Raw genomic sequence first — 23347 nt, 5'->3', positions numbered from 1 at the left:
GTCTGGGCTTTGACTAGGCCATTCCAAGACATTTAAATGTTTCCCCTTACACCACTTGAGTGTTGCTTTAGCAGTATGCTTAGGGTCATTGTCCTGCTGGACGGTGAATCTCCATCCCAGTCTCAAATCTCTGCAAGACTGAAACAGGTTTCCCTCAAGAATTTCCCTGTATATAGCGCCATCCATTATTCCTTAAATTCTGACCAGTTTCCCAGTCCCTGCCGATGGAAAAACATGGATGGGATGGTATTCTCGGGGTGATGAGAGGTGTTGGGTTTGTGCCAGACATAGCATTTTCCTTGATTGCCAAAAGCAAAAACAAATTCTTTAAGCAATGGCTTTTTTGTGGCCACTCTTCCATAAAGCCCAGCTCTGTGGAGTGTACGGCGTAGTGGTCCTATGGACAGATACTCCAATCTCCACTGTGGAGCTTTGCAGCTCCTTCAGGGTTATCTTTGGTCTCTCCTTGCCTGGTCTGAGTTTTGGTGGGTGGCCCTCTCTTGGCACGTTTCTTGTGGTTCTTTCCATTCTTTTAATAATGGATTTAATGGTGCCCCGTGGAAGTTTCAGATATTTTTTATAACCCAACCTTGATCTGTACTTCTCCACAACTTTGTCCCTGACCTGTTTGCAGAACTCCTTGGTCTTCATGGTGCCGCCCCTTGTTTAGTGGTGTTGCAGACTCTGGGGGCCTTTCAGAACAGGTGTGTGTGTGTGTGTGTGTATGTACTGAGATCATGTGACAGATCATGTGACACTTAGATTGCACAGAGGTGGACTTTATTTAACTATGTGACTTCTGAAGGTAATTGGTTGCACCAGATCTTATTTAGGGGCTTCATAGCAAAGGGGGTGTATATATATGCACGCAACACTTTTCCGTTTTTTATTTTTTAGAATTTCACTTCACCAATTTGAACTATTTTGTGTATGTCCATTACATTAAATCCAAATAAAAATCCATTTAAATTACAGATTGTAAATCAACAAAATATGAAAAACGCCAAGGGGGATGAATACTTTTGCAAGGCACTGTACTACCCTCTGTAGCGCCTTGCAGTCGGATGCCAAGTAGTTGCCATACCAAGAGGTGATGCAGCCAGTCAAGATTCTCTCTGATGTAGCTGTATAACTTTTGAGGATCTGAGGGCTCAGGCCAAATCTTTTTAGCCTCCTGAGGGGGAAGAGGCATTGTCATGCCCTCTTCACTACTGTGTGGATGTGTTTGGACCATGATAGATCCTTAGTGATGTGGACACAGAGGAACTTGAAGCTCTCAAGCCACTCCACTACAGCCCCTCTGAGAATGGGGGCGCGCACGGCACTCCATTTCCTCTAGTCCACTATCAGCTCCTTTGTCTTACTGATGTTGAGGGAGAGGTTGTTGTTGTCCTGGCACCACACTTCTAAGTCTCGGATCTGCTCCCTATAGGCTGTCTCATCAATTTGGAGTGTAGCTGCACGTGACCCAATCGTAATGCCGGTAGTAAATGTGCCTTGGGATATCCCTATGGGGCTAGGGTTGGGGACCCTCTGTATGTTACACTGCACATGGGACAATATGTTAAAATTCCAATAGCTCCACATTTGAATGACTTAACCTCAAACCAACTATGAATGGTAGAAATTCATAGACAAATATTGAAATAATTTAATTAAATCTTAACCTTTCTAGCTAGCGGAACCCCTCGACAACATTCTGCATTGACAAGTCCAATACAGCAAATGAAAGGTAAACATCTAGTTAATCTACCCATCGTGTCCGATTTAAAAAATGTTTTACAGCGAAAACACAACATATTTGTTAGATCACCACCAAATCCCCAAAAACACACAGCCATTTTTCCCAGCCAAAGATAGTCACAAAAGCAGAATTAGAGATAAAAATGAATCACTAACCTTTGATAATCTTCATCAGATGACACTCGTATGACATCATGTTACACAATAGATGTATGTTTTGTTCGATAATGTGCATATTTATATCCAAAAATCTCAGTTTACATTGGCGCCTTACGTGCAGTAATGTTTTGATTCCAAAACATCCGGTGATTTTGCAGAAATACTCATAATAAACATTGATAAAAGATACTAGTGTTATTCACAGAATTAAAGAGACTTCTATGCAACCGCTGTGTCAGATTTTTAAAAAACTTTATGGAAAAAGCATAATCTGAGAACGGCGCTCAGAACCCAAAACAGCCAGAGGAATATCCGCCATTTTGGAATCAACAAAGTTAGAAACAACACCATAAATATTCACTTACCTTTGATGATCTTCATCAGAAGGCACTCCCAGGAATCCCAGTTCGACAATAAATGACTGATTTGTTCCATAAAGTTCCATTATTTATGTCCAAATAGCCACTTGTTGTTAGCTTATTCAGTCCAGTAATGAGACCAAGGCTCTCTGCCAGACCACTGACTCAAAGAGGTCTCATGAGCCCCTCCTTTATAGTAGAATCCTCAAACCAGTTTCTAAAGATGGTTGACATCTAGTGGAACCCCTAGGAAGTGCAACCCCATCCATATCTCAATGTGTATTCGGTAGGCCAAGCTTTGAAAAACGACAAACCTCAGATGTCCCACTTCCTGGTTGGATTTGTCTCAGGTTTTCACCTGCCATATGAGTTCTGTTATACTCACAGAGGTCATTCAAACCGTTTTAGAAAGTTCAGAGTGTTTTATATCCAATACTACTAATACTAATATGCATATATTAGCATCTGGGACAGAGTAGGAAGCAGTTCACTCTGGGCACGCTATTCATCCAAAAGTGAAAATGCTGCCCCCTATCCCAAAAAGGTTAAGTGTGCAACATGAAAACTAGCCCCGGAGATACGCTATCCAAAGTCAAACCATCTTTGCCACGGTCACACACCAGCCGGCTGAAGCTAATTGTTGAAAAATAATTTGGCTAACACGGAACCCAAACCGGCTGCGCGTGTGCGCCATCGTGCATACATTTATTTTGTTCCCCTACACCAAACGTGATTACGACACGCAGGTTAAAATATCAAAATAATCTCTGAACCAATGACATTAATTTGGGGACAGGTCTAAAAGCATTAAACAGGGGCCTCCCGGGTGGTGCAGTGGTTAAGTGCGCTGTACTGCAGCGCCAGCTGTGCCATCAGAGTCCCTGAGTTCGCGCCCAGGCTCTGATGTAACCGGCCGGGAGGTCCGTGGGGCGATGCACAATTGGCCTTGCGTCGTCCTGGTTAGGGAGGGCTTGGTCGGTAGGGATGTCCTTGTCTCATCGCGCACCAGCGACTCCTGTGGCGGGCCGGGCGCTGTGCGCGCTAACCAAGTGCACGGTGTAGCCTCCGACACATTGGTGCGGCTGGCTTCCGGGTTGGATGCCCTTTTAGCCCTTGGCAACGCAGACACTTGTTGGTGCGTGCGAGCAGTGTGGGTGCAATAATTGAATAACATGGATTTCTAAATTTATTTTGCAACGCTCGCAAAGTGTCTGGTCTGGTCAGCATGTAACTCTTCCAACCTGCGAACACACTAGACACCCACATCAAACCATACCCCGAAACCAACTCATGTTTAAATTCAGTCATGGCCTCCAGTATTTCTTTATTAGCCAAATCTAAAACAAGGCCAAATCAGTTCATCAACAAACACAATTAGCATCTCCTGGTTTCTACGTACAGCCTACAAGCCACTGATGTTCCATTTTTAAAAGTTGAATAAATCCATGTAATATAGCCTACACAATAGACCGGTCTCAGACTACATTTTCTTCATATCATGTTTCCTATTTCAGAAGAACAAAATAGCATACTCTGAGTTGTCCTTATGTTAGGTCCTGATCTGGCTATGCCATATGGCTGTGGGCTACACTAGTTCATTTAGAAGACAAGGTTTGCTTGGAATTCCGTGGCATTATTTTATAGTTTGAAGAATACAATTGAACATGAATAAAATACACTGGATATTTTCTCCAAACGATTTGAGGGAGTTCGCACATGCGGCTATTCTGTGTTGAGCAGTTAAAAGAAACAGGTACAACTACAGTAATATGTTTAATTTGGAGTTATTTATGTAACTTTAGTTGTGATACAAATGTTGGGCTATATGTTGAGATTTTTAATACATTCTAACGCGGCATGGTGCGACTAATGATGATTTGAAAAAAGTGGCATGAAAGGCACTTTCTGCTTTGTTTTTTTTGTGCAGGCTGTAAACACTTGATAATGCCACAAATTTCCCTGCTGCATCACCTGTGTGGCCTTAATGGCCCTTAAAAAGGCCCGTAGCTGTTGTGCCCTTTGGGCTGAATATAATAATTATAATTCCCTTCTTCTGGTTGTGTGCTGAAGCACCTCTCACTCACATGGCTCTTCGTCACGTGATCGGATATTTCTCACAAGCTACAAGTAAAGGGGGACGCAACTGCGCACATCCTTATTAGCCAATTCCGAAGTGCATATTGAAGATGTTGGAAGAGCTGTCCACATTTGCTTTTTGTCAGCCAACAAGATGAGTAGGCCTAACGAACTACAAAAGCACTAGCCTATGTCAATCTACTATCCCCCATAGTACAAAAGTTGACCTATTCTGTGCATTAAATAAATATTCCAAACATAGTATTGGACAGTTGTGGGATGTGATAGATCCCAAATGAATACAAACATCAAAAAACCTGGCTAGGACAAGCAAGCCCCATACTATTGTGGAGGACTTCATTCTTCCTGCTGCCCCGGCTATGGCTGGGACAATGCTGGGGGGAAAAGACCAAAGAATCTATACAAACAAGGCCTTCATTAAACAGCACGGTTTCATGACAAATCTGTGACATGGCAGGAGATGAAATTGAAATAATTACTGCTTCGCATACAAGCCAATGAATTATATGCATTACAGCTGGATGAGTCAACAGACGTGGCGGGCCTGGCACAGCTCCTGGTATATGTCTGTTACTTTTATGTGTGGTTAATTAAGGAAGACATCCTCTTCTGCAAACCACTGGAAACCAGGACAACATGAGAGGATATTTTTAAAGTATTGGACAGCTTTGTGACATCGAATGGACGTTAGTGGTCAAGATGTGTTGGGTAACGCACGTGCAAGCAGTTGCTCCCAACGCCACTTGGGTACACTGCAGCATCCACCGACAGGTTCTTTCTGCCAAGGGAATGCCTGACGGCTTGAAAGACATTTTGGACACTACAGTGAAAAATGGTTACCAATGTTAAAGCAGGGCCCCTGAATTCTGCTATTTTCTGCATTATGCAATGAGAAGGGCAGCGACCAGGTAACGCTTTTAAAACATACAGAAGTGCGCTGGTTATCAAGGGGCAAAGTATTGACATGTTTTTTTTTAAATTGAGAGACAAGCTTAAAGTTCTCTTTACAGACCATAATTTTCACTTGTCTGACCTCTTGCATAATGACGAGTTTCTCTCGTCTGAATAATCTGAATCTAAGATTACAGGGACTCTCCGCAACTATATTCAATGTGCGGGACAAAATTCAGGCTATGATTAACATGTTGGACAACACACAGGTCTTTCCATCATTGTATGATTTTTCTTTTAGTGTGCAAATGAACTCAAGATTACGGACAATGTCAAATGTGATAAAGCGAAGCACGTGAGTGGGTGCACAATTACGCAGGTACTTTCCCGAAACGGACGACACAAACAACTGAATTTGTTATCCCTTTCATGCCCTGCCTCCACTCCAGTCCACTTACCGATATCTAAACAAGAGAGCCTCATCGAAATTGCAACAAGCGGTTCTGTGAATATTTAAATCAGAAGACAGTGCCAGATTTCTGGATTGGGCTGCACTCAGAGCTTCTTGTCTTGGCAAATCGAGCTGTTAAGAAACTGATTCCCTTTGAAAACACGTACCAGCAACAGTGTGTGAAAACCTTGTGAAGACTTACAGAAAACATTTGACCTCTGTCATTGCCAACAAAGGGTATATAACAAAGTATTGAGATGAACTTTTGTTATTGACCAAATACTTATTTTCCACCATAATTTCCAAATAAATAAATAAAAAATCCTACAATGTGATTTTATGGATTTTTCCCCTCATTTTGTCTGTCATAGTTGAAGTGTACCTATGATGAAAATTACAGGCCTCTCTCATCTTTTTAAGTGGGAGAACTTGCACAATTGGTGGCTGACTAAATACTTGTTTGCCCCACTGTATGTCCCCATTACCAGTAAAACATAATCAAAACCTATTTCTCTTACTTGCTGTGATGTTTCTCTGTTCAGTCACAACCAGGATTTGGTCATACGTGTCAAGTAGTGAAGTTTCAGCTCTATCTGTCAGTGGCCTCTCTTCCTCGGTGCGCACTGTCACTGTGTCCGTCTCCATCTCGTGTAGCTGGGTCTGTAACATTTCACGTAAACCCTGTTTCTTGTCTGCATCGAAGTAGCGGTCCTTGTACCTAGCATCGAGCATGGTGGCGACACAGTAGAGGCTCAGAGAGAATGCCACCGAATCGCTTGTTCACAACCTCTAGTAGAGTACTTTTCCAAGTTAACCCGATGGTCTGTATTGGCATTTTTGTTGAGCAAACGTTTCAATGACATGACAGGGTATCATGTCTGCTGCAGTCGCAGTTGAGCTTATTTTTCGAGTCAGTTGATCGAATGGAGCTAGGAGTGTTCATGTTTTAAATATGTTCTCAAATGCCATTGAAATGGCAGCAGCGGTATGAGAACCAGCACATTTTTGAGCATGCAATACGACTTTCCTCAGTACTAAATCCTTGCCGAATCATTGTGCTGTCAGACTCGGCATGCTCATGGGGCTGACATCGCTAGTCCAAATGTCAGTCGTGAAGCTAATAGCAGTGACACCCATAGCAAGATGCTCATAGGTGTATGTTTCAACAATACTGTGTTACTCCGGTAGGGCAACATCTGAAAAATAGCGCCTACTTGTTTGTATGTGTAGCACTATATTTTTCGTGGAGTCATTACGTCATCTACCTACGTTATATATGCACGTCAGCTTTGACATCGGTTTTGCACATCAGCGTTAAACTAGACATCGGGTCGATGTTGGCATTTTTAGCTAATATCGTCTAATTCCAATATGCTTACTGATATATCGTGCATCCCTGGTAGTTACCGTTTAGGGTAACCATACCCATTAAGCCCACTTCCATCTTTGGATAATAAAAAACAAAACAATTCTGCTGTTTTAATGTTTCAACTAATTAATATGGTTGTTATATCCTTAACTTAATTATTCTAAGCCAATCGGATGTTTTATTAAGTTATTGACAATTATGTGTAATTTCCCATTAGTGGCAAATTTCAAAGCTGCAAAAAAAACTTGAGGTTACCTTTAGATAAACATATTTTTCTGATATTTTTTGTACCTTCTGAGATAAGTGATCATACTTGATCTAAAATGAAGAGATAAATGTGCTAATATGCACACGATGGCATATTTCATGAGCATTCATGACTATTTCTTGCCAATTGAAAAATTTGTTTTTCATTCTAGTAGTAGTGCCTGCATGTCAGTCTCACAGTAGCAGCATATCTTGGTGAACTACAACAATATAATAGATTTCAGGCATTCACAGCCTAATTATTTTGTGGATTTTGTTTTATTTTACTGTTAAATTAACCCTGCATTGTTATACATAGATGCCATTTTTGTAAATGTAACATTTATCTCAGGTGGCCTTAAAGGGTACACCTAGCACAAAAAGCACTCCCTCTATACAGAATGTAAATGACAAAACAATATTGTTCAATATAACCAATACTAACTTGCATAATATTGTAGTCTACAGTGTATATTTACCAAATATTTTCTGGGTAGACATGGCTATTCTGTCTTTTTTTATGTTCCTATTAAGACTGGTTTGCATTGAAGCACATGGGAATAGTATGTTGATATCCAAATATTAAATGAATATGAGCATACATTTTTTTGTTTGTGCAGATTTTAAGTTTGTTAAAACACAAACTACAGTTATGCATACTGTGCATATAGCCATGCGACCTTTACCAAGATTAGGAACAATTAGAAACCTCTGTACATTTTGGAGTGGACAGGTATGTGTTGATGCAGAGGGAGATCAGAGAGGTTGAGGGTATTCAGGGATAGAAGACATACAAGTGGTGGATAATAATGCTAACAACTGAGGGGCAAGAAGATGACTATTGGGTGACTACTCATGCACTTTTGGGTAGGGGCATTGTAATATTGTTGTCTTTCATTCATCCAGGTGATTCAGTTTTTTTTGGTCCAGCACCTGTACCTTTTTAATACACAGAGGGAGATTTGAAACTGTCTTCAGATAGGCGTTAGGAAGACGAGTTGAAGTAATAAGAGTAGAATTGCAGTACAGCAAATGTGAATCAGCTTTCAATAATTAATTAGTTTTTTCGAAATGAATGGCAACTGGATTGACGCAGATAATCATGATTCTGTCAGGGTTACTTTGTTAACTTTTAATTGCCATTCCATATACCCCAAAACAGTTAGGCTGTCATTAGCATCACTCCTCCCGGGGAAGGACTGCCCGTTCCATGATCTCGCCATCACGGTTGACAACTCCATTGTGTCCTCCTCCCAGAGCGCTAAGAACCTTGGCGTGATCCTGGACAACACCCTGTCGTTCTCAACTAACATCAAGGCGGTGGCCCGTTCCTGTAGGTTCATCCGCAGAGTACGACCCTGCCTCACACAGGAAGCGGCGCAGGTCCTAATCCAGGCACTTGTCATCTCCCGTCTGGATTACTGCAACTCACTGTTGGCTGGGCTCCCTGCCTGTGCCATTAAACCCCTACAACTCATCCAGAACGCCGCAGCCAGTCTGGTGTTCAACCTTCCCAAGTTCTCTCACGTCACCCCGCTCCTCCGCTCTCTCCACTGGCTTCCAGTTGAAGCTCGCATCCGCTACAAGACCATGGTGCTTGCCTACGGAGCTGTGAGGGGAACGGCACCTCAGTACCTCCAGGCTCTGATCAGGCCCTACACCCAAACAAGGGCACTGCGTTCATCCACCTCTGGCCTGCTCGCCTCCCTACCACTGAGGAAGTACAGTTCCCGCTCAGCCCAGTCAAAACTGTTCGATGCTCTGGCCCCCCAATGGTGGAACAAACTTCCTCACAACGCCAGGACAGCGGAGTCAATCACCACCTTCCGGAGACACCTGAAACCCCACCTCTTTAAGGAATACCTAGGATAGGATAAGTAATCCTTCTCACCCCCCCCCCCTTTAAGATTTAGATGCACTATTGTAAAGTGACTGTTCTACTGGATGTCATAAGGTGAATGCACCAATTTGTAAGTCGCTCTGGATAAGAGCGTCTGCTAAATGACTTAAATGTAAATGTAAAATGTAAAGAGAGAGCGCCTCTTGGGAGCAAAGTCTGGCAAATCCAGCTCGTGAAGTTATACAAGCATAGCTAGTACCTAACGAATGTCATTTTCAGTGAGCGAAAGTGAACGAGGGAAATTGTGATACATGCTTTTCTGAATTTTTCATGCATTTGTACATGGAGCAGAGGGTAGAAGAACAGAGGGGGGGAACCCTAGTAAGTAAGCACAGGGGGAAAAACTGTACCGACATGAAAAGCTGAAGAACATACGCACATCCAGGTACTTTCCACAGATGTTAGAGTTGTAGGCAAACTCATGTAAAACAGAAAGAAAAACGCTGCACACTGTTGCTCATGCTCCCAGATGATATTTATTTACAACGGTTCGACCCTTAGCTCTTCATCAGGCATCCATATCCCAGGTGGGGGCGGAAGGTCCTATATATAGGAGCAGTACTCAGTGACATCACTTCCTGAAACGAGAGGTAAAAAATGTATAACATAGTTTCACAGAACATTCAATGTATCAAAATATATGATCATACACAGAATATGATCAGTATTTATAGTAATATACATACAATATTCAATTAGGATTAAAGAGAACACAATTCAGACTTTCAAGTCAAACTCCTCATTAAGGCCAAGAGGAGACTGTGGATCCAGAACAATTCCCTTTGAAGAAGTTTCCTCTCGATGTCCCCTCCCCTGCGTGACATCTTGACCATTTCTATTCCAATGTATCTCAGAGAACTATTAGAATGTCCAGCTTGTACAAAATGAGCAGCCACCAGATTATTTTGTGTCATCTGTTTTGTATATTGCTGCGGTGCTCACTGATCTGTGTCTTAAGGCTTCTATGGGTTTTCCCTATGTAGGATTTTCAAGGTAGGCTATTCCATGATGACTGAATTGTGCATGGCAAAATTCAACTAAGATTTTGAACTTTTTAAATACCTTGTTTGCATACCCATTCTTGCCTTAGCATTTACTGGTAGATATCATAACTTTGAAAATCTTTCATACCCCTACCGCTGTCAGTCTGCACTCCACCTACCAACCAGCTGTTTGAGAGCTGGCGGTCTCTCTGCCCAACAGATTATCTATAGGCTGTGTGTGCAGCGTGCATGATAAATAATCAACATAATGAATTAACAGCTTCTGGAATCCATCTGTTTTTAATAAATTATTTAGCCTAGATTAAAAATAGCATTATTACAATATTTTTTCCATTGGCCCAAGCAAGCTACTGACAGGGACGATCGACTGGCCCAGATGTCGGGCCCGGATGTCGAGGCCTGACACACACACACACACACACACACACACACACACACACACACACACACACACACACACACACACACACACACACACACACACACACACACACACACACACACACACACACACACACACACGGGCATTCCCGTGCCGTTATTGCCTCTTCAGAAAATTGGTCAATTTTTGGTCAATTACACATTGCTATTTGAATAATGCTGAATCAAAACCTAACGTGACCATTGTAAAAAATGTGTCGCACTGCCAAGTCAAAGAGTCGCAAATGCGACTGTTTTGATCGCAGTATCGAACCCTGTTAATGTCTAGTCCCCTCAAACCTGGACCTCGAAGCCAATTCAACTGTTTTTCATTGTTCCTTACTATTCAGGGACTGATTTAGACTGGTGTAATTCATTATAAGGTAGAACAGAAAACCAGCAGGCTCCGGACCTTGTCGTGTAAGAGTAGAATACCCTGGTTTAATCAATGTTCGCTAGCTGCTCTTAAGATGCTATTGTTGTAGAAAGCCCTTGTTGATACTAAGCAGATGGCCACAGCTATATAACTAGCTAGCAAGATGATTAAAAAAACTATACTAAACAAAAGTATAAATGCAACATGAAACAATTTTACTGAGTTACAGTTCAAGGATTGGAAAGCTGCCGCGGTCAACCCCCTCTTCGAAGGGGGAGACACCCTGGACCCAAAATGTTACAGACCTATATCCATCCTGCCCTGCCTATCTAAGGTCTTTGAAAGCCAAGTCAACAAACAGATCACTGACTATCTCGAATCCCACCATACCTTCTCCGAGCCGGTCACGGGTGCACCTCAGCCACGCTCAAGGTACTAAACGATATCATAACCGCCATCGATAAAAGACAGTACTGTGCAGCCGTCTTCATTGACCTGGCCAAGGCTTTCGACACTGTCAATCACTATATTCTTATCGGCAGACTCAGTAGCCTCGGTTTTTCTAATGACTGCCTTGCCTGGTTCACCAACTACTTTGCAGACAGAGTTCAGTGTGTCAAATCGGAGGGCATGTTGTCCGGTCCTCTGCCAGTCTCTATGAGGGTACCACAGGGTTCAATTCTCGGGCCGACTCTTTTCTCTATACAGTGGGGCAAAAAAGTATTTCGTCAGCCACCAATTGTGCAAGTTCTCCCACTTAAAAAGATGAGAGGCCTGTAATTTTCATCATAGGTACACTTCAACTATGACAGACAAAATGAGAGAAAATAAATCCAGTTAAATCACATTGTGGGATTTTTAATGAATTTATTTGCAAATTATGGTGGAAAATAAGTATTTGGTCAATTTGGGTTAGGGTTAGGGTTAGCCCTTTGTTGGCAATGACAAAGGTCAAATGTTTTCTGTAAGTCTGTAAGTTGCTGGTATTTTGGCCCATTCCTCCATGCATATCTCCTCTAGAGCAGTGATGTTTTGGGGCTGTTGCTGGGCAACACAGACTTCTCCCATTCTTCTTCTGGATCATCCAAATGCTCTCTAGCAAACTTCAGACGGGCCTGGACATGTACTGGCTTAAGCAGGGGGACACGCACTGCAGGGTTTGAGTCCCTGGCGGCGTAGTGTGTTACTGATGGTAGGCTTTGTTACTTTGGTCCCAGCTCTCTGCAGGTCATTCACTAGGTCCCCCTGTGTGGTTCTGGGATTTTTGCTCACCGTTCTTGTGATCATTTTGACCCCACGGGGTGAGATCTTGCGTGGAGCCCCAGATCGAGGGAAATTATCAGTGGTCTTGTATGTCTTCCATTTCCTAATAATTGCCCCCACAGTTGATTTCTTCAAACCAAGCTGCTTACCTATTGGAGATTCAGTCTTCCCAGCCTGGAGCAGGTCTACAATTTTGTTTCTGGTGTCCTTTGACATCTCTTTGGTCTTGGCCATAGTGGAGTTTGGAGTGTGACTGTTTGAGGTTGTGGACAGGTGTCTTTTATACTGATAAGTTCAAACGGGTGCCATTAATACAGGTAACGAGTGGAGGACAGAGGAGCCTCTTAAAGAAGAAGTTACAGGTCTGTGAGAGCCAGAAATCTTGCTGGTTTGTTATTGACCAAATACTTATTTTCCACCATAATTTGCAAATAAATTCATTAAAAATCCCACAATGTGATTTTCTGGATTTCTTTTCTTCTCATTTTGTCTGTCATAGTTGAATTGGTGAAAATTACAGGCCTCTCATCTTTTTAAGTTGGGAGAACTTGCACAATTGGTGGCTGACTAAATACTTTTTTGCAGATGACACCATTCTGTATACTTCTGGCCCTTCCTTGGACACTGTGCTATCTAACCTCCAAACGAGCTTCAATGCCATACAACACTCCTTCCGTGGCCTCCACCTGCTCTTAAACGCTAGTAAAACCAAATGCATGCTTTTCAACCGTTCGCTGCCTGCCCGACTAGCATCACCACCCTGGATGGTTCCGACCTAGAATATGTTTGACATCTATAAGTACCTAGGTGTCTGGCTAGACTGCAAACTCTCCTTCCAGACTTATATCAAACATCTCCAATCCAAAATAAAATCCAGAGTCGGCTTTCTATTTCGCAACAAAGCCTCCTTCACTTACGCCGCCAAACGTACCCTAGTAAAACTGCCTATCCTACCGATCCTCGACTTCGGCGATGTCATCTACAAAATAGCTTCCAATACTGTACTCAGCAAACTGGATGCAGTTTATCACAGTGCCATCCGTTTGGTTACTAAAGCACCTTTATACCACCCACCACTGCGACCTGTATGCTCTAGTCGGCTGGCCCTCGCTACATGTTCGTCATCAGACCCACTGGCTCCATGTCATCTACAAGACCCTGCTAGGTCCCCCCTTATCTCAGCTCGCTGGTCACCATAGCATCACCCACCTTTAGCACGCGCTCCAGCAGGTATATCTCTCTGGTCTGGCCGTCTCTCCTTCCAGTTCTCTGCTGCCATTGACTGGAACGAACTACAAAAACCTCAAACTGGAAACACTCATCTCCCTCACTAGCTTTAAGCACCATCTGTCAGAGCAGCTCACAGATTACTGCACCTGTACATAGCCCACCTATAATTTAGCCCAAGCAACTACCTCTTTCACTACTGTATTTATTTGATTTATTTAGCTCCTTTGCACCCCATTATTTTATTTCTACTTTGCACATTCTTCACTGCAAATCTACCATTCCAGTGTTTTACTTGCTATATTGTATTTACTTTGCCACCATGGCCTTTTTTTGCCTTTACCTCCCTTATCTCAACTCATTTGCTCACATCGTATATAGACTTGTTTATACTGTATTATTGACTCTATGTTTGTTTGACTCCATGTGTAACTCTGTGTCGTTGTGTGTCGAACTGCTTTGCTTTATCTTGGCCAGGTCGCAATTGTAAATGAGAACTTGTTCTCAACTTGCCTACCTGGAAATAGAAAATATAGCCCACCCAATTTACCTACCTCAGCCCCATACTGTTTTAATTTTATTTACTTTTCTGCTCTTTTGCACACCAGTATCTCTACCTGCACATGTTCATGTGATCAGTTATTACTCCAGTGTTAATCTGCTAAATTGTAATTATTCACTCCTATGGCTTATTTATTGCCTACCTCCTCATGCCTTTTGCACACAATATATATAGATTATTTTTTTTCCTACTATGTTGACGTGTTTATTGTTTACTCCATGTGTAACTCTGTGTTGTTGTCTGTTCACACTGCTATGCTTTATCTTGGCCAGGTCACAGTTGCAAATGAGAATTTGTTCTCAACTAGCCTAACTGGTTAAATAAAGGTGAAATAAATACAAATTCCGGCAGTCAGCATGCCAATTGCATGATCCCTCAACTTGAGATATCTGTGGCATGGTGTTGTGTGAAAAAAACGGCACATTTTTAGAGGGGCCTTTTATTGTCCCCAGCAAAAGGTGCACCTGTGTAATGGCCATGCTGTTTAATCAGCTGCTTGATATGCCACACTTGTCAGGTGGATGGATTATCTTGACAAAGGAGAAATTCTCACTAAGAGTGATGTAAACACATTTGTGTACAACATTTTAGAGAGAAACTTTTTGTGCATATGGAACATTTCTGGGATCTTTTATTTCAGCTCATGAAATATGGGACCAACACTTTAGATGTTATATTTAATTCACTCTTAATAATCACATACAGCCCATAGATACATTTTTATCTAGCTGACTAACATTAGCTAAATGGTTAGCATGATTCGCTAGCTAGGTAAAGTAAAGACACTGTATTGACTCTCGACAGCCAGCTATAGGCAGCTGCTTCATGAAAACGGATCCATTGTAAATTTTATAATTATGTTACTAGCTACAGTGGCCAGATCGCTAGCTTGGTAAAGCATTTAGCGTTGTGTGCATTGCTGCACTTACAACCCCATTCGTTTCATATGAAGTTTGTGACTGCCTTGCTCAGTTAGCAAGCAAGTAAATGTTAGCTCGTGTTTCAACTAGCTAGCTAGCAAGCTAAAATTACAAGTAGAAATGGCAGGCTCCTCCGTGTGCTCCAGGTACATATTTTGTACTAGCAAGAGAATGAATGGCCTCTTGTTGTGATAAGTGCTTATCTGCAGCCGGTATGTTTCATGCTTTTAGATAAAAAATCAAATCAAGTAAATCAAATATCTGGTATTAAGCCTTTCTCATAACTCTGGTTAAACAAGTAGGCCTAACTAACTTTATTATTAGCCCCTTGTCTGGTTAGATAGAAATGATGAAAAACCTAAAAGTCTTCTGTGAGTGCCTTGAACAGAACAGACCCGCCATGGCTTTTGGCCATCCCACAGGACTTTCTAAAAGCAACGCGCCAAAAATATCTAATTTACTCTGGTCTGGGCAGAGAGCAGGCTTCCTCCCATAATCTTGTCCACTCTCGAACCCTCCCTGAGATCACTGGGATCCCCAGAGAATGGGTGTGTTAAGCAGAAGTATCCCTGTTCTGTTTCATTGCAGCCACGGTTTTCTATGGGTAAGAGTTGCACTTATTGTCAGTTTAGGCTAGTTGATTATACGTGTAGTGAATAGTAACCAGATAAGCAGATAAGTGCACCAGCATCTAGTAGGCCTCACTTGCTAGATGCACTTAGATGACGGTTTTTGATAATCTTCCAGATTTGTTTATTAATTTGATAGCATGCCTACACTAATTGTAGCAAGGTCAAGATGGGTCAGACATCACTAAAATATAGTTTTGGCACATTATTCATTGGGAAGTTCTGGTCCTGGCTGCTGTTTACTGCTGGTAATTTCTATGTGAAAGGACCCATGAGCACCAAAATGTTAAGTTCATAGGAGCATGTCAAATGAAAGCTAAGAGTCCATTTTTTTACAGCCATTTTCCATCCTAAAAATTAGGAATGAGCAAATGCTTTGATTTCTGGTCAAACAGATGGGTTTTTAGAAAACATCTACCAGAAAGTCTTAAAAGGTATTAGAAATTCATCAAAACACAATGTTGAAGTAATATCAACACTTATATTTAGTTTTAGAGAAATTGTTCTGCCTTTTGTAAATTTAAACAACCACACCAGTAGAAATGTGGCTAGAGCTTACGCTTGATGTTGCACAATGATGTAAGTGAATAAGTCATCATTTTAGTCAAAGTATGATGTATTTGGGCTTTAAGTGCCAAATCCAAATGCGTGACTTCGGATGTTTCCGTGAGTCTTTACGTGTCTTTTCCTATGAGATGACGTGCAAATTCTTTTCAGCCTACGTTTAGTTTCAGGGCAGGGTTTTATTTAACTCTGCCATGCTGGTGGATGGTAAATCTTTATTAATCAGAAACACCTGCTGTAAAGTTCTTCCTATTCGCAAGTCGTCCGAGAACCAAACAACTTTTCTCTGTAGCCTGCACTTGGGCTTCCAACAGCCTCGAAAATAGGCTATATTGTACAAATTCATGAAAACAAAAATGTGCTTTATGGCCTTAATTTAAGGTTCGGGTTAGGCTAAGGTGCATTCATCTTAAAATGGCTAGGTGGGACAACCACATATTACAGGCATAGAAATCAGATGGGCAGGGACTCTGCTGTCCTATCTTCAGGGAGAAACTGGTTCCAGCTTGGGGTGCTAGGACAGAGAAGAGCTTGGACTTGGCTGAGCAGGAGCTGCCCTCCCGTAGGGGTGGAAGGGCCAAGAGACCTGAGGACTGCTCGTGTTGGGGTGTTAGGGTTTGAGCATAGCCTGAAGGTATTGACGCATCCGTGTTTATAATTGTTGTTATTTCCCTGCTACACGTGGAAATTGCCACAACATTCCCACACCCAATTCCTGTATGTATTAGCAGCCTGCGTCAGTCTTCGAGGTGGAACCTTAACAGGAATTTGAATGTGTCATGTTATATAGCTGACACCCCATTCTTTCAGCAGGCATCATAGAATCTTAATTCGGAGCAGTTTTTTAGGAGTTTTTGGAAAGTATGGACACAAAACACTGAGGGAGATTTTACTGAAATTCTGTTACCAAACTTTGCATCTGCACAGTTCTTCCCAGTAAATGTATTTTTGTACAATTTTCAGTGTAAATTGTTTAAAGTTGTTATTGTGCATAGAGTTGTATGGTTTGTTAAACTGAAATCAGTTTTTTGGGGCATACATGTTAAGTGAAGAATCTGAGTCTCAGCACCATTCCGTTTATCGTAGAATTGCCCTGCACTATCTGAAGTAGCATGACCCATCCATAATGGTGCTCTGTGGGCTGTTATTGGTGTGTATTATGTGAAATTGGATTGCTCAGTCATTTGGCAAAGCTGGAATTGCAGATGGCTGCAGTTTTAGTTGTGTTAAGAGGACAATTGTTGTGGCGTTGATTGTGTTTTGTCGTCACCTCTCTCAATAGGTTGCTCTCTGCAACCCTCTCTCCCCTTCTCTTCTCTCTCTTGCGCAACTTAGGCTTGTAATCTTGTTAGCTTTGCATTGATTTGCACTGAGATACGGCACAGGCACGGTACACAGGTAGGTGTGCTACCACTAGGGATCTTTTTATACTAGCCACACACATGCTGTATTATTTTGGGTGCTGCATTTGGAATTTTCACCCAAGTCTCTTTGATGCCTAATCAGAATGGAGCCATGCTAATGAGGACACAGGATGGATGCAGATTAGCTAACTGACCCCATACCGCACACTGGCAGCGCTCGTCATTTTTCCCTGGTCACTCGCTCCATGTTAGCCTAACGACAGCAGCGTATAGGCTACCCTGTGTAGGAGCATTAAGCAGATAAAGGTCATACAACTCTTTAGGCCTGTAAAACTATTCGAACTAGCCGAGGCCTCATCCTATTTCCTAGTTCCCACCGCTGTCATATCGTTCTGAAACACTCCTCATTGCATGTTACACCTCTGCTATGTTGGATGAATGGACAGGCTAATGTCCTTTTGGTGTTTTGAAAAACTTTTCCTACATTTGATTGTGATTTAAAGGTTAAGTGCCGAGCAGTGCGTGCAGTTACCAAAATTCAGATTTGTCACCGGCCCAACATAACCCCCGTTAAAGTTGCATAATCACAATATTAATTTCTGTGTAAAACACCACATGGGTTAGCTATTCTTGGGTATGATTTAAACAAATTCATAATAATAATAATGTTGGAATGTAAATCCTGAAATGACAATCTAACCTTTCTTTGTTTTTTCGTGGACGTGATTAGACTTCGTAAGGATAAAATCCCCCAACCCACATGGAAAAACATGGTCCCCCTTAGAAAGTTTTGATGTTGCTTCACGTTACCAACCAGTCCTTTTGGAGGGAAAGACAAAAGGAAAAGTAGGGTGTGCACCTTTCTCCTACTAAGTGCATTTGCTGAAAGCTGCATTGTCCAGTAGACTGGGCAGTTCTTTCTTTTTTTATCACAACCTTGTTTGTTTGATTGGGAACAGTTAGGCCTTTCACAATCAGTCTGTATATGGAATTGAACTAGTCCCACACATGCAAACTCAGTACTCTGCACAGATTAGCTCACACAAAAGGTTACACATGCATGTATGTTCTTAGTTAGTCTTGCTTTGAGTGGGATGATTCTTACCTTTTGTAGATTGCTTTGTGTTGGACTGTTATAATGGCAGTAATATAGGCCATCTCTCTGACATTACTATGTGAGGGAATTGCTGTGCATATCTGAACCTAGCGTGTAAGTCCTTATATAAGTCTGTCAAAGCTGGATTGTTTTTAAAAAATGAATTGTACACTATTTATAGGCTAGTGAGTTTATCAGTAAGTCTTGTGAAAACCGATGATGGATATGTTACCGTAATTGCAAATGCCTGTTGTCATAACTAAAGCTTTTGACCACTAAGTTAACATGGTTGAGGGTGAATGGGGCCTCAAGGTCCATGTCTTGAAGGAGGGAAGGGAGATACCGTATAAAGTCTGTAAGTTCTTGTGGAGAGAGGGGAAGTGGCACCACCCCTTGAGAGAATAGAGGGAACACCTCCAACCCAACACACAATACACCCCCACTCGCACTCTTATCCACGACTTAGTCAGGGACGGGAGACTGACTGTAACACTAGGTCAATTACAATGGAAGAATGAGTGATGTCACACCCAGGCCCCCTGCTCCAATCTTGGCTGTGTACAGTTACAGTTTAAGGATGAATGTCCTGTTTGAAACTCCCTCGTCCCTCCCTCCCCCTCACTATTTAGCCTGCCAACCTTATGAGTTAGGCCTATGATCATTACACACTGTTGATTCTCCCCCCCCCACTTAGTGACGGGTGTGTATTTGTGTGATCATCATTAGTAGTAGGGATGGGCATGAGTAATGGGGTAGTCGAACGGACGTCAAAGCTCGATCTTTAACCAGAGATCACATTTTTTTTTAAATACTGTGAAACTATTTGATGGAATGTGTTTTGTGGCTGCCGGCAAGTTACATTTTTATCTTGAAGACTACTTTAATATGCTTTGCCTCGATTGTTCCATTTCTACATGTGCATTTCCGGAGGACAACAGAAAATAAACCAAGCCAAGCATCACACTGTTCTATTCTCTAAGGTCCCTTTCCCCTCTGTGTCTCGTTCACTTAATTGCGTTCCGACCGCTCCCTCCACACACATGTGCTGAGTGCACACAAAAGCACCCCTTAGGCCTACAGAAATAAATGCCTATAAAAACGTATCTAACTTGCCCTGCCGAGTGGCGCAGCATTCTAAGGCAATGCATCACATTGCTAGAGGTGTTGGTACAGAACCGGGTTCATTCCTGGGCTGGGCCACAACCTGCCGTGGCAGGGAGTCCCATAGGTGGTGCCAAATTTGCCCAGCGTTGTCCGGGTTAGGGCAGGATGTGGCCGGTGGGGCTTTACTTGTCTCATTGCGCTCTAACAACTCCTTGTGGTGGGCCTGGTGCCTGCAGGCTGACCTCGGTCGCCAGTTGAACTATGTTTCCTCTGACACATTGGTGCGGCTGGCTTCCGGATTAAGCTGTTGGTTGTTAAGGAGGCGGGTCTTTTTTCTGAGGACGCATGACTCCACCTTTGCCTCTCCCGAGCCCGTTGGGGAGTTGCAGCAATGAGACGATCGACTACAGTTTTATCACAAATGGACTGTTGATTGAAGTAGGAAAATGTGTTTCAACAATGAGCTGCAGTTTTGGAATAATTGCATCCCGTCTATTTCCCACTTAAGTTACTTTGCGAACTGCTAGTGCCATTTAGAATTGGTTAGGAGGGCTGTCCCCGACCCAACAAAAATATTGGTTGACCGAAAATCGTCTGTTCTTTTGACCAATTTGTCAATTTTAAATGGTGTATTTTTCCATATACAGTACCAGTCAAAAGTTTGGACACACCTACTCATTCAAGGGTTTTCTTGATTTTTGTGTTCTACATTGTAGAATAATAGTGAAGACATAACTATGAAATAACACACATGGAATCATGAAACCCAAAAAGTGTTAAAACAAATCAAAATATATTTAAAGTAACCACCCTTTGTCTTGATGACAGCTTTGCACACTCTTGGCATTCTCTCAACCAGCATCATTAGGTTGTCACCTGGAATGCATTTAAATTAACAGATGTGTCTTGTTAAAAGTTAATTTATGGAATTTCTTTCCTCCTTAATGCATTTGAAACAATCAGTTGTGTTGTGAGAAGGTAGGGGTGGCATACAGAAGATAGCCCTATTTGGTAAAAGACCAAATTTATATTCTGGCAAGAACAGCTCAAATTCGCAAAGAAAAACAACATCATTACTTTAAGACATGAAGGTCAGAATCCGGAAAATTTCAAGAACTTTGAACCTTCAAGTGCAGTCGCAAAAACCGTCAAGCCCTATAATGAAACTGGCTCTCATGAGGACAGCCACAGGAAAGGAAGACCCAACCTTTTGCAGAGGATAAGTTCATTACCAGCCTCAGAAATTGCAGCCCAAATAAATGCTTCAGAGTTCAAGTGTGTTTTTAATAAAATCAACTATATGTATTGAGCTTGTCACATGCTTTAAGGACGCTGCTTGATTAAATAAGACACCCATGACTCGAAGGAGCCAGAGATCAAGATAACCAGAAGGAAATAATGTAACCTGACCCGACCATCCTCCCACTCCTGCTAACTTTTGCAGATTCTGTCGTTACTCCCCTGAAGTGGCCCGTAATAGGCTACATGAGGAGTCGGCAACCATTCTCATGTGGAATGACAATTTATATTACCATTTCTACCGCTCCGCGTGCCAGTTATGGTTTTCAAATACACTTTTTTGTGGAACATTTTAATTTAATTTATAATAATGTCTTCGTATCTCAATCATTGTCCTGGTTAAATCCAAATTCTATCCAAATCCTAATGAAATTATACAAACCTAAAAAGTAACTTCCATTGCCAACTATGTAAAAATAGCCTACATAAAGCCAACAAATAAAAACATTGCTGCCTGCAGGTAGAAAGTAGAAAAAAACAAATATCCTATAAATCACATTGGCTACGCATGGCCTGTCTGCAACCAACTTGAAATATTGTATCAACTATTAACTTGGGTCTGAACTCCAAGTTTCCCGGGCCAGTGAGCTCTGGACAGAAACAGTTGTAGGCTATTTGTGCAAGGGATAAGAAGTAATCAGGCCTATTTTATGAAATTTCCACTGGATCAGAGCATGCCATTTTCCCTTTCACGCTGAGTGGTTATTGAAAAGGAGAGGGCTGTAAAGATATTTAGAATATATTGAGGAACTTTTGTCATGCTCTATGGATGTAAAAACAGACTACCGTTGCTTGCTGTTTGAGGTGAAGAACACATTACTTTGAGAAGCTCCACAGCTCATTAGTGGTGGTGTGTTAAGCTAATCAGAAATACTATCAGCTCCCCAAATGGGCACATTTATATGCCTACATTTGCTCGCAGGTCAGGTAGCCTATAAGCCTACTTATATGCGTAATCAGGTGTGCGTCCTTACTCAAAATTTACAGGAGCTCTCTAAACTAAGACAATGACTATATTGACAACTCGTAAATGGAATGAAATAAACCAAAACTTGTGCCTCACAAGTGTAGCATAGGTTGTGCGCTCTGCAAGCAACCTGTCTACTCCAACAATGAGAATGGTAAAAGACTGGAATAATGATGCAGTATATTGAATGCATTCACAGAAATTACCGTAACCAAACAAACATTGTAGATACAAATTATAGGAATTGGGCCTCCCGAGTGGCGCAGCGGTCTAAGGCGTCACTACAGACCCGAGTTCGATCCCGGGCTGTATCACAACCGACCGTGATTGGGAGTCCCATAGGGCGGAGCACAATTTGGCCCTGCTTCGTCCGGGTTTGGCCGTCCGGGTTTGATTGTGGCCTGTGGAATGTTGTCCCACTCCTCTTCAATGGCTGTGTGAAGTTACTGGATATTGGCGGGAACTGGAACGGGCTGTCTTCTACGTCAAACCAGAGCGTCCCAAAAGTGCTCAATGGGTGACATGTCTGGTGAGTATGCAGACCATGGAAAAACTAGGGCATTTTCAGCTTCCAGGAATTGTGTACAGGTCCTTGTGACATGGGTATCTCTGTGCATTCAAATTCCCAACGATAAAATGCAATTGTGTTCATTGTCTGTAGCTAATGCCTGCCCATATCATAACCCCACCGCCACGATGGGGCACACTGTTCACAACATTGTCATCAGCAAACCGCTCGCCCACATGACGCCATACATAGTCTGTCATCTGCCCAGTACAGTTGAAGAGCACACGTCTCTAGTGTGCCAGTGGCCATCGAAGGTGAGTATTTGCTCACTGAAGTCAGTCAGGTCTTGACCCTGGTGAGGACGATGAGCACACACACCGATGAACTTCCCTAAGACGGTTTCTGACAATTTGAGCAGAAATTCGTTGGGTGTGCAAATCCACAGTTTCATCAGCTATCCGGGTGGCTGGTCTCAGAAGCCGGATGTGGAGGTTCTGGGCTGGCGTGGTTACATGTGGTCTGCAATTGTGAGACTGGTTGGACTTACTGCCAAATTCCATAAAATGACATTGGATGCGGCTTATGGTAGAGAAATTAATATTCACTGGTGGACATTCCTGTAGTCAGCATGCCAATTGCACACTCCCTCAAAACTTGAGACATCTGTGGCATTGTGTTTACATTTTAGAGTGGCCTTTTATTGTCCCTAGCATAAGGTGCACCTGTGTAATGATCATTGTTTAATCGGCTTCTTGATATGCCACACCTGTCAGGCGGATGGATTATCTTGGCAAAGGAGAAATTCTCCCTAATAGGGACGTAAACAAAT

The 23347-nt window shown here is 42.3% G+C and overlaps 1 protein-coding gene across 2 annotated transcripts in view; it reads left to right on the top strand.

Moving 5' to 3' along the window:
* socs5b (suppressor of cytokine signaling 5b) overlaps positions 1-23347 on the top strand; it is a 43524-nt gene that overhangs the window by 9375 nt on the left and 10802 nt on the right. The window contains exon 1 of one of the 2 annotated variants that reach the window (XM_046358905.1): positions 10155-10208. The exons of the other annotated variant lie outside the window; for it this stretch is intronic. The gene's annotated coding sequence lies outside the window, so the exon portion shown is untranslated. Of the gene's footprint in view, positions 1-10154; positions 10209-23347 lie in introns of those variants that run through there. 2 annotated transcript variants of the gene reach the window in all.

This window comes from Oncorhynchus gorbuscha, linkage group LG08 (assembly GCF_021184085.1).
Source record: "Oncorhynchus gorbuscha isolate QuinsamMale2020 ecotype Even-year linkage group LG08, OgorEven_v1.0, whole genome shotgun sequence".
NCBI classification, from domain to species: Eukaryota; Metazoa; Chordata; class Actinopteri; order Salmoniformes; family Salmonidae; genus Oncorhynchus; species Oncorhynchus gorbuscha.
The sequence above is the reverse complement of the archived record's forward strand: the minus strand, read 5'-3'. Positions and strand labels throughout refer to the sequence as shown.